We start from the raw sequence: 13,693 nt of genomic DNA on the forward strand, positions 1-13,693 counted from the left end.
TTGCTCTAAACAGACCCGGTCATTCTGCTCTAAACAGACCTGGTCTTCCTTTCTGTCAAGACCTGCTCTGCTGACCGACCGACCTGACCAGTCGACCGACCGGCCGATCCGACCGACCGACCCGACCTACCGATCTGACCTCATCTCGGCCGATCTGCCCTCTGCTTGGCCGATCCGCCCGCTCGGCAACACAGACTAGTGGCTTAGCCGATCTTCTTGCTCGACAATTCTTCGGCTCGGAGCAGAAATCATCCCCTGTTGGCAGTCTGAGATTATCCGCTCAGGTCATCTCTACTGTAAGTTGAATTTAATTCAGTACAATTTAAATTCTGCTAATACCCCGTAAAATCTCCGGCAACAGATTGTATTGTCTAACAAGAGCATCCATACTAGCTTCTTTATCTAAAATATATAATTTAGAAAAAAAAAATTACTTTATTAAATTTGGATATCTACTTTTCACTACATCATATATTAGCTTCTCTATTTTCTCTTTCTCTTCTATTATGTTTAGGAAATGAAATTCATTCTTTAAATTTAGAGAAATACTATTTATAAATGCTAAATTTAGGAAATGGATAGGGTAGCTGATGCAAAAGTTTTTTAGCTACCCTATCTAAAATTTAGGATAAAATCTTTAGATAGGGTAACTGATGTGAATGCTCTTAAAATGCACCTTATGTTATACCTTCAGTCTATTCAATGCAGCTTGTTGTGCCATGAATAACTCTTACCCTCTCCGCCCCTAGATTGTGGAAGAAGAGGAGGAGAGATTAATAGAATCGATCACAATAAGATGATGAAGGAATCCCACATAAGAGAATCGATCACAATAAGGCAACTCCATAGTGGATAATGTAATAAATAAACTGTATCATGGACTTTCAACATTTAGGTCCTCCTACCACAGTAAACACATATCCTATAGTAAACTTTCTATCATCTAAATATCCTACATAGTATACATCTTCATACCCAGCAACTGAAGGATCTTCTAAATATGATGTTATAATCAGTTATATTTCTCAAGTATCTAAAAATTCACTTTACTATATCCCAATGTGATTGACCAGAATTTGAGAGAAACTTGCTCACTATGCTAATTGCTTGCGTCGAATCTGATCTCGTGTAAATCATGGTATACATTAGAAAACCAACTATGCTAGTATAAGTAATCTTTGACATGTCTTGGATTTCCTCATCTATTTTTCGATATTGTGTATTGGATAACTTGAAGTAATGTGCTAGAGATATGCTCACCAACTTCGCATTCTTTGTGTTGAACATATCCAACACCTTCTCCATATAGTTACGTTGAGACAACCATAGTCTTCCTACCACTTTATTCCTGTGAATCTCCATCCCAAGAATCTTCTTGGCCTTATCTAAATCCTTCATGTCAAATTCCTTGCTCAGCAGTTGATGTGTGCAAACCGTAAGCGCATGGTTTTGTTGTCAAGTAATAAAATATCAATCCATTGGGATTCTTAATTAAGTAATAGCTAAATTCGTAAAGCAAGTTATCTAGATGATCGAGGTTATGTGTGGTCACGAGTGCAAGAGATAGAGAGAGAGAGAGTTGAGAGAGGTTTCAGAGAGGTCTTATAGCAGAGAAGGTCAAGGGAAGGCAAGTAGTCAAAAGGAGAAGTTAGAATTGATGGGAATGATTCTAAGACTTCAATTTCACTATGATCTATGTTTGATTTCCTACCTTTAATGGTTATTTATGTAGATAGATCATCCTATGGTATCTGATGTAAACTTTTAGGACTACACCGGTGTATCCCTTTCAATTCGTCGTCTACTTTTAGAGCAACAGAGCTGAGGGATTGCTTCTTAAGGAGTTCCTTGTCACGTGATCCCATAACCTCTGAGTTGCCTTCTCTTACTGCATGGCGACAAATTGGAACTGATCTATTAAGATCTATGATGGCCTATTGCTCATCGTGACATACTGATCTACTTTCATAGGCGACTTTTCATGTCTTGGGTTTCTATAGGTCGGAGGATTGAGTTCTCCTTTCGGTTCATCCCCGCACCTCATGGGATATGAATCTTATGCTTTTGGCATCAAAATCGTATGTATATAATAGACCTAGACCACAAACAAACATATCATAGAACATGAAAATGATTAAATATATAGTTCATGTATCAATAATTACATTATAGTTATTCCCTACATCTAGAATCCGAAGATCTACTCCATAGAGATGGAAATACAACCAAGAGACAAATAAAATAGCAGTCTAAAACTCAATACATAGAATAGAGAGAAAAGAATACTTATCTATGAATTCTGGTGTTGTTTAAAGTGTAACGCCCGCCCCTCCTGCTAGTAGGGCGGGGTTACTTTACTACTTGCGGAAACATACATGCATATTAAAATTTCTTTCTAAATTAGAACAGCGGAAGTATCATGAAGTCATGCGGAACATTAACATAAATAAACTTAGTTCATGTCAACATAAAAAAAATAACATAAGCAGGTCTTTTATTTGTCTTGCCGAGCCACCACCACACACATCTCTTGCCTCTCCTACGGCTCCCCTAGTTCATCCATTCTTTGCCTTTATCTGCGGTACAAGGAAAGTAAGCTAGAAGCACACAGGCTTAGTAAGATCCTTTCCTACTCACAAAAATCATATATCATAGTATAATCACATAAGCATATAACAATGGAAACATAATCATCTAACATCATATTATGAAAACATTGCATCATAACATATCATCTCATAAAGAACATCATGCTATATCATATCATAAATCATAAGAGCATAATGTCATATAAATCATAAGGGCATAGCATATCATAAAGAAATATCATGATGTATCATATCATCAATAAAAAAAAATCATGTCATATAAATCATAAAAGCATATCATATCATAAATCATAATAGCATCATGTCATATAAATCATAAGGGCATAGCATATCATATCATAAATCATATCATGCAAGATGTCTTTTAAAACATGTGTCATGTCATGTGCAAGATGTCTTTAAACATATCATATAGTACTTGACATAATATCATCATGAGGGTCCGACTTGTACCACATACATACATAAATGCGCGCAATCCCTAGGACAGGGTAGCTAGCCCTGAACCTACTAGGGAACTAGGTCCGTACTATGACCGTCGACCTAGGGGCGTACTAAGGAGCTCATCCCTTTTTACTAGACCCATTCATAGTCCGTCGGCCTAGGGGCGCTTATGGAGCCCACCCTTGGTACAAGCCATACAAAGTAAAATAGCATATCATGGTTAATGTCATAACATAGCATATCATATCTTGTCATATCATGAAGAGTGCTCTTAGTCCCCAAGGGGAAGCAACTCTTAGGCCTTCACTTGTCATATCATAGAGAGTGCTCTTAATCCCAACAAATAGGGAAGCAACTCTCAGACCTTTACTTATCATATCATAAAGCATGCATACTTGAGCACATAGCACATCATAAGAGACATTATCATGCATGGATCATAAGCATACATAAATGAGCATATTACTTGTCATATCATAAAGCATGCATACTTGAGCATATAACACATCATAAGAGACATTATCATGCATGGTTCATAGGTATACATAAATGAACACATCACCTATCATAGAAAAACATCATCATGCATGGAATCATTAAATAACATCTCTTAATTCATAACGTAGCATGTGAGGCACATCTAGGCTTCTAATCCCATCATGGCCGAAAGTTCAAAGAGTATGAACTTAAACTCTAAACAACATACAAGCATAAGAATCTCATGTTAACTTCATATCATATGATAAGAAAGGTCATAAGCATGTTAATCCAATTTTTAAGCTTTCCTAGGTCTTGATCCTTATCATGGCCGAAAGTTCATGAAGTAGGAAAGTAAACTCTAAACAACATACAAGCATAAGAATCTCATGTTAACTTCATATCATATGATAAGGAAAGTCATAAGCATGTTAATCCAATTTTTAAGCTTTCCTAGGTCTTGATCCTTATCATGGCCGAAAGTTCATGAAGGAGGAAATAAGCTCTAAACAACATACAAGCATAAATATCAAGCTAACTTCATATCATATCATAAGGAAAGTCATAAGCATGTTAATCCAATTTTTAAGCTTCCCTAGGTCTCTAATTCTTTCATGGCTGAAAGTCCATGAAGAAGGGAATTAAGCTCTAACAACATACAAGCATAAGAATCTCATGTTAACTTCATATCATATTATAAGAAAGGTCATAAGCATGTTAATCCAATTTTTAAGCTTTCCTAGGTCTTGATCCTTATCATGGCCGAAAGTTCATGAAGTAGGAAAGTAAACTCTAAACAACATACAAGCATAAATATCAAGCTAACTTCATATCATATCATAAGGGAATTGATGAGCATGCTATATTTAATTTTAAGCTTCCTTGGACCCTAAATTTGATCATGGCCGAAAGTTCATGAAGAAGAAAATCAAGCACTAAACAACATGCAAGCATGAATATCTAGCTAACTTCATATCATATCATAAGGGGATTCATGAGCATGCTAGGTTTAATTTTTAAGCTTCCTTGGACCCTAAAATTGATCATGGCCGAAACCCTAATTCCCTAAGGTGGCATATATTTAGGTTCCAAAAATCATACAAGTGTGAAAAACACTAAGTACTCTTCATAACATATTAATAAGCAAGTCATGATCATGGTAGGCTAAATTTTTAACCTCTCTTAGTCAATTTCTCTATCATGGCTGAATACTTCATGAGCATAGATTTAGGTTTAAAGCAACATATAAGTATAAAAACACCAAACTAATCTCTTATCATAGGGTACATATCATAAAGACATAGTGAGCATATTTAGTTTAGGTCTTAAGCCTTTCTAATCTTTTATTCACACTTGGCCGAAAGTTCAAGAGCATGGATCTAAGTTTTAGGTAAGCATAAGAAACATTCACTAACTCCTATACTAGGGTACATATCATAAGGACATAGTGAGCATTCTTAGTTAGTCTTAAACTTTATCTAAAACCTTTGTTGAAGTTTTTGGCCGAAATTTCCAAAAAGTGATCCTAGGTTTTTTAAGCATTCTAACCTTATGAAAAACACGTAAACAACTTGTACCATAGGTGAGGGGATACTTACAACTTGTTGCTTGTTTTTCCTAAGGAAGATGGCACCCTTGTGAAGAGGAAGAAGAAACTTCTCTTCTTAGTTTTCTCCTTTCTTCTCTTGCTTGTAAGGAGTAGATCTTGAGGACTCCTTCTTGTGAATTTGTTTTTCTTAGCAAGAAGAAACTTAGCTTGGATTTTTGGAAATGAGAGAGGAAGAGGTTTAGGTCTCGGTGGAGAAGGAAGAAGGAGAAGGAAGGAGGAGGAAGAAGAAGAAGGAAGAATTAATCAACTTTCTTTCCCTTTTCTTCTCTCATTCCTTTTTATTCCCAATGAGAATGAACATGTCCCCATTCATCCCCTTAACTCCTCTATCTCCTCACTCTCTTAATTCCCACGAAAATAGAGAAGAAGGAAGAAAGACAACTTGTCTTTTGCTTGCTTCTTTTCTTAACCAAGAGGAAGAGGAGGAAAGCTACTTGCTTTTCTCTTGTTCCTTTACTTAATTATATTCTTACTTTTAACTACTATTTCCATTCTTTTCTATTCATATATTATTCATTACTCTAGTGGTTACCATACACCAATTTAACTCTATCATTTGTGGGAGGTTCAAGGTTCAAACCTTAACCTCCCTTTCTTTTTATTTCATTTTGGTTTCTAGTTCCATTTCTCTTCTTTTTTTTCTTTTATTCTAAAAGAAAAAATACTCATAGGTATAGCTTATCATTTCGTGGGTGTTACCAATACATAGAATAGAGAGAAAAAAATACTTATCTATGAATTCTGGTGTTGTTTAAAGTGTTTTCAAGCTCCGACAGTGGACGGATTGTTGGGATAGATTAAAATGGTTGCTCTAGGATTTTCCCTAAAGGAAGAAAACCTTATCCAAGGAAGGGGTGAAGCCCCTGGTCTAAGATCATGTTTAGATCTGAAACCATCCTTTTATAGGTGATTTGTAGGTGCATAACATGGCCTTGCTCCGGTTGGTAAGGCCGCTAGTGTCAGGCGTTGTGACCTCCATTGGGTGGTAACACGACCTGTGCTGGCTGGTACGGCCTGCCGTGATGGGTGCTGGAAAACTCTCAAAAATCAAACACAACCCGTGCTAGCAGGCACGACCGACCATGGCAAGCTCTAGAACTTCAAGGAGATTGGGCACGACCCCTCCAAATTGGCCACGGTTATGGCAGCTAGGATGTCCTCAGAAGTTAGTCTCTAAGCTTCATTTTCGTTCCTTTTATGCACTATCAAAAGAAATAAATGAGAGCAATTCTCCAAACTAGGAAAGTATCAAAATGAAGTACAAAGAGATGAAAATAAGATATATATGCATATCAAATGAGACAAGATGTGCATCAAACTATAATAAAAATCCTATATAAAATGTGCACATCAAAATCTCCCAGATTTAAACTTTTACTTGTCCTCAAGCAAACCTACAATCTATATTTATGTGTGTGAATAGTATGTCATAATCCTTAGTGAATTAGTTTAATCCTATTGTGTAGTTTCATTGATAAGCATGATATAAAATTATTTGAGTGCGGTTTAAGTAGAAGTTATCTGCTCAATGCAATGAGTGACCATAAATTTTTTAAGTGACAATCTCCAAGGCTAGTAATTCGTCATCTAACTATGTTCCTTATGCCTTTAGTAATAGACACTTATCTACCACATGCATAGTTCATCCCTCTCAAAGTCTACATAAGGTCTCAAAGGAATACTCGATATCAAGAAAAATATAACAGTTATTTCCCAAGTAACCTAACTCAGTCTCAAAGAGGTAACTTATTAGTTTCCACTAATGATAATTATTTTTATTTCTTATTTTCCCTCTTTTTGTGTTAAGTGATTGCAAAGTGCAATACTTGAACTAATTCTTTCTCTCTCTCTCTCTCTTTCTCTCTCTCTCTCTTTCTCTCTCTCTCTTTTATTTTCTTTTGGGATTCTGATTTTTCCTAATGAGTTGATATGATTTGAGTTTATCCAATAACCAAAATATAATTGAGATGTCATCTAGAAAGCAAGAGTACTAGTCTGATTCAATGAATCACAACTATTTTCAGAAATATCTATCATTAAAGTCAAACATAGTCTGACAAGATCCTTAATTAGTCCAACACTCAAATTTCTTCGGTAAAAATAATGTTCGCTTCATGCTACTATGGATAGGAAAAAATAGATCACTAGGCATACTAACAAACATAATAACAACAACATAAATATCTAGAACTAGCATGCTAGCATCTTGCAATAAGGAACAAACAAATAGTGACATGATACATAATGCAACTAGAAAAAAAATTATCATGTAAAGAGAAACATGACAAAACTAACTAACAATCCAACATATATACATCCCCTAGACTTAAATCTTTTAATGCCTCAAAGATAATCATAACTCTAATTCAGAGGAAGTTTAGAGTGACGGGAGTTACCAAGTAATACACATCAAATGTTTGAGTCATTCATGTGCTAAAAATAGTCCTCTATCTAATATTCACATTCCTCCTTAACTTTGAATCCTAAAAAAAAAAAAGTAAATTAGATAAAAAAACAAGTAGAGGTTTAGGGTTAGGAAAAAAGGAAATAAGGGGGATCAAGGGAGGCACGAACACCTTTCTTTTCTTTCCATCTTCTAAATCATACTTCGTGCCTTGAAATTAAGCAAAATGAAAAGTAAAAACTATGAAATAAGAGAAAAATATAAACAAAACTAAGAAAGAAACTTAGGTCATCTCCCAAGAAATGCTTATTTACGGTTATAAGCTTGACCCCTTATTATGGTTACCAAAGATGTATCTTTTAAATCTTTCTCATATAGGAGTAAGATATTTTAGAACCCTCTTACCAAAGGTTCTTAATATCTCAAAAAATATACTCATCTTCAAAGGTTCGTCACGAAGTTGTCTAGATGATTGCTATGAAACATCTATCCTTTCACAAGCATATTCGAGAATAGGATAGTTAGTAACCTTAGATAAATCAAATGAAATTTCACCTTTACCCAACTATTGTAGAGAGTAAATCATCGAACATGGTTTTAAATATGAATAGGAAAGGCTCTAGTTTTGATGGTGGTGTCACTAAAAGAAGTGATTCTTAGGGATTTACCTCCACTGTACAAGTCTCTACACTTTCATCATAAAAAAATTTGAATCTTGCAACATCCATAGTGTCAAATGGTTGTGTGGCCAAAGGAAGTAATTATTGGGGCATTACTTCCATAGCACAAGTACCTACACTTCCATCTACAACATCATCATAGGTAGGACATAATATATCAGTATCAACAATAAGAGTATCAACAACATTAGTAGACACAACTAAATATTTTTCTTCCATTAATGCCTTAGTGCCTTGATCTTCTTTGTCCTAGTTGTTTTGAGTTGCATTGAAATTTTCCCACTTTATTTGTAAGTTGTAAAACCTACTACAAATATCAACTGTATGTCTTGTTGCTTCGCACATCACACAATACAACTATTGTGGCCATTGAAGGTAGTCGGGGAGAATGCTCCAGTTTTCTCCGTGTACTCTATATATATGCATGGTCTAAAAGCATTGGAAAATCATTAACATCATGCCATCTTACAACGCAAAGCTCATAATAATAGTCAAAAAAATTTCACAGCATTCAATAGGTCGAACCCTTGAGTTTGAGCGTCCATGTTGCGTATTAGGAAATCCTATCCAACTGAAACAGAGAGATCAGAAAAGATAGCAAAGCATTAGAAGAAAGAAAGAGAGAAATCATAGCAAAGAAAGATAGGAAGAAATCTAGATTAACTAAATTTCTAATCAACTAATGTTAATCGAAATAGTCTCCGATAACGATGCCAAAAACTTGATGTGTGTAAACCACAAGTGCATGGTTTTATCATCAAGAAATAAAATATCGATCCATAGGGACTGTTGATTAAACACTAACTAAATTAGCAAATCAAATTATCTAGATATTAAGGTTGTGTGTGGTCATGAGGGCAAGATAGAAGGAAAGAGATATGTAGGATAGAGATGTGCTAGAGTGGGTAAGTAGCACTCGCGGATTTTTCTCACTTTTCAGAAAACACAGAATAAACGCAGCGGAAATAGTAAGCAAAATAGTGGAAGTAAAATAATAGCTAACACGTGTTGGTTTTACTTAATTCGGAGCCTTTGACAACTCCTACTCCAAGACCCGCGATCGTCGATCACTTTTGTTGGGCAATTCACTATCAATTCAGAAAATCTTTACAAAGATGAGTACAATAGATTAATGGTTTAAGTACTACAATTGAAAATATGCCGACGACTTTTGAGGATCTAGAAAGTCGTGCTTTCGGTCGTCGAAGACGCATCATTGAGTAGCAGGATCATCCTTAGAGCAGCGCGCAAGAGAAAAGATGCAAAAATAAAGTGTGTTTAAGCCTCTGGTCGAGCACACCTTTTATGGGCTATTGAAGGCACCCCAACCTCATTGAAGGTGCCTTCAGTGGTGCAGCTTTTCCCCGCAGTGTCAGAGACGATAACTTCCACAATCTACAAAAGTTATCCCTTCAAAGGCACCTTCAAGCACATGGAAGATTCCTTCCATCTGTGCTCCAAGGCGCCTTCAGACGCCTTGGCACTCTCCATGTGAAGCTTTAGCCAAAGAAGCTGAGGGGTCTCCAACAACCCTAGAGGTGCATTGGATATTGTTCATCCGAGCTTTTCTTTGTGCATCTCACTTCCTGCAAGACATATTAATCCAAATACAAAGTATACACTGTAAAATAAAGTTAGCACAATAAAATATAAATAATAAATTATTTGATAGTCTCTGGACCATCTAGTTCTGACTTTCAGATTTTCTAGAAACCCTAGGTCAAACCGATGTCTACTGTTCCCTCAACGAAAAATGCGTCCTCACTTACTCCTCTCAGGAGAAATTACCATTTGATAGACCGAACTTCTAAACTAACTGGACTTTTGCTCAGTATTCGAGACGTCAGGACTTCATGCTGAACGTCTAATCCCCAACTCATCCAGTCTTCTACTTAGTGCCCGTGACCCCCGAGATTTTCACCTAGTGTCCTTGACACTAGCATTTCGCCCAACGTTCTTGACCTACCAAGGCGTTACCCATGTTAGAGTAGGTGCCCTACAAAGCCAACTATTGGCTAGGGCTTTATGGACTCTTGTAAATAAACAACCTTTATTTTAATATAATTCAATTCAGTTTGACATTACTTTATCTTTATACCCATGCTATATGCATAGATAGAGTCCTTGAATATACTATAGTGAGATGTGGTGGCACATATGATGGTCATCATGAAATACATCAATATTCACTATATATTCTAAATTTTTTCCTAGTCAATTGGGTCGCCTAATAAACAAAGATAAAAGGCTACTTGAGCTAGAGACTAGTATCTGTGATGTAGTATACCATGTTTCATTGGTAAGGACATAGAGATGTTCAAACATACAGATGAGTGATCATATGATGTTCATCAAACATCCCTCACATAGACTTTTTAAGTGGTTATCATTTATCGAGTGGATAAGTCTTTGTTTGTGGTTGTACACTAGTAGTTATTATGACCCGACACAACACTGAGACTCTATATGTTACGACTGCACTTTGACTCATTTACCGACTCTAATAGGGTCATCAGGTGATGAGATTGGGTGTAATAACAAAACATATAGGAGTCAGTGTATTGTAGTCAGGGATTCACCGCACACCTACAGTTGTGGATATCCTATGTAATATATTATTTTATAGTGAATAAAGTCTCTGATCAGAACTATAAGATGTACTTTAGGAAAGGAGTTTCCTAATTACACATGCGATATCACTATAAGATATATCACATGGTTGTCAAATCAACATACAATTCTCGATATACCAATGATTATAGATTCGACCGGGATATATGAGATGGAGGGACCGGATTGTACGTTAACCATAATCGACTAATTCTTACAGACACTACTATTCAGTGATACTTAGGGAATCATGGGGCGATTATGCTAGATGCTCTTACCATGATTCGTTGGATGTTAATCAAAATTAGTTCTAATGTCCTATAATTAAGGAGTTAATCATAGGATGGGGCTATTAAGGGTATGCCCGAATAAAGGACAAGTATAGTCCTGAATCACAAAGAGTTGTGAACCCACGACTAGCTATATCCCTGAACTATTGAGGGTCATACAAGTATTGGTTTCCCTATTTCCCGTTGAGAAAGTCAAATTCAAGGAGTTGAATTTGGCGAAAAAAGTTTGATGTGATCAAACAATATATTGACAAATAAAGTTTGATATGATCAAATGTTAGATTGATTTCCAATCAATAGAAAACAAGGAGAGTGGAAGAGTTCCACATAAACTCTATATATTAGATTTATATTATTGTAATAGTGAGCAAATGTGTGTGCCGTGCAATGATATTGGATCGTTAGTATGATTACAATGGACTTGTATTATTGGGTTCTAGAAATGTTCTAAAAATCCAATAGGTAAAGATGGAAGAGATATTGGGCTCTTAAAGTTTAAGCCTAAAACGAAATGCAATACATTAAATATTGCATCATGAAATAAAAAAAAAAGGGAAGGAAAATGGGGATTTCATTTCCACGTGTAATGAGAAAACAAGAAAATAAATTTTACTTTTGTCCACTAGTGATGAAACTTGTTTGAGACCATAAATTGATCTCTGAAGTTTGCATACTTTATGCTTACTTCCCACAGATGTGAAGCCTTCATGCTGAGACATGTAAATCTCTTCATTAATATCATCATTAAGAAATGTCGTCTTCACATCCATCTGCCATATCTCATAGTCATACCATGCAGCTATGGCAAGCAATATCCAAATGGACTTATGCTTTGTGACTGGTGAAAAAGTTTCATCATAGTCAATTCCTTTTGCCACCAATCTAGCTTTGAAGGTCAATACCTTTCCGTCAACTCCAAGTTTCCTCTTGTAAATTCATTTGCATCCTATGGGACCAATCTAGCTTTTCAACATTATCCACTTCACCACTCATTTTCTCCACTAATCCACCTTCCCCACTCACTCTTCTACTCCCTCCACGTTTTTATTTTCTTGTTCTTTGAAACTATTAAAGTAGAAAGCTCTCTTATGAAGTTTTTTGAATAAAAGCTATGGCTTGATTGGTTTTGGAGGAGAGAGTCTTGTTCTTCCTTGTTGAAAAATATGGCAGCATCATTTTTGTGTGCTGACTGAATTTGGATGGCAAGGGTCTGTGGTGTTTGTGTGTATTTCGAAAAGAAGGCTTGTTCTTCTTTTCGGATCAGTGAAGTTCGGAAAGCTTGCAAAATCTGGACAGCAAGCATTTTTTCTTTCTCCTTGGAGTTTTGAAAGCCATATCCTATATTCTCCTTGAGGGTTTTCAGGAGCCACTTCCAGAGAAGAAGATAGATATCTTCTTCACTCTCTTCCATCAAAAAGTTTGATCTCCTTGTTTATTACTTCTCCTCTTCGAGAAGCATTGTTGGCGCCCACCTTCTTGTAGAATTTCGAAAGGTGTAGCTCCTTGTTGAGAGCTATTAGACATCCCCTTGTGAAGGGTAATTGGGCAGCCCCTTCCTCATCTTCGAGGAAGTCATTTTGATCGTCTCCACGAAAAATACACTTGATCTCTAGTGTGATCAAGTGTTGGAAAGAGGACTCTGATCATGGATTGGATTAGACGAAGGAAGTACGAGCTCGTAACAACAACGAGGAGCTATTTCGCTACAATTAGAATAGTTGGAGTCATCCCCAAACACAGGCTATTTGGAAGGTATATTTATGCTTGTACTATGATTCATATGTATGTTAATGCATGTTAATAGTTTTATTTATGTTATACTTAAATGATCTAATATGTTTATTTTAGATAGTTTAGCATGTATAAATAAAATGATTAAATTAGCATTATATTAATCAATCACATGATAGTGTACCTTTGTTATGCTTTTAGGATCTTACTTATATAGTTAGATTGTAATGCATGCTTAGATAAAGATCATGCTTATGTTTGTTTTAAAAACCATACGAACACTCCTTTAATTTAATTGTTAAATCATAAATAAAATTTTAAATTTCCGCTGTGTATAAGAGTGTAGAAACATGATCACCAAATTTCGAACTCGATCCCAATAGTGGTACCAGAGCCAAGTTATCATTATTTATCGTATGGACTTTAAACAAAATTAAATATGTTCATGTTAATTAGTTTGACCACGTAAAATATTTGGTAACATATTATGGTGAAACATGATTTTACCTATAATAATTGGTTTACCAAAATTGATTATTGATAAATTGATTTATCAATTTAGTCGATAATCTTGTGGTCAAATTTAAATAATTAACAAGAAGCATAAGTTGATCAATTAATTAATTGTTAATTAATTGATATAAAATATTTGATATTATGCATATGATGCAAGAAGGATGATCAAATGACTCTCACTAATTGCTCATCCTTAAAATGTGATATATTTGATATATAGTATTAGATATATATGTATGTATGTTTTTCTATAACATAGTTGCTTGAATCTAGCAAACATACATAAAACATATTATATTTTCCGAGTGATGATATAAATATTT

The sequence above is a fragment of the Zingiber officinale genome, chromosome 5A, assembly GCF_018446385.1.
Source record: "Zingiber officinale cultivar Zhangliang chromosome 5A, Zo_v1.1, whole genome shotgun sequence".
Taxonomy (NCBI): domain Eukaryota; kingdom Viridiplantae; phylum Streptophyta; class Magnoliopsida; order Zingiberales; family Zingiberaceae; genus Zingiber; species Zingiber officinale.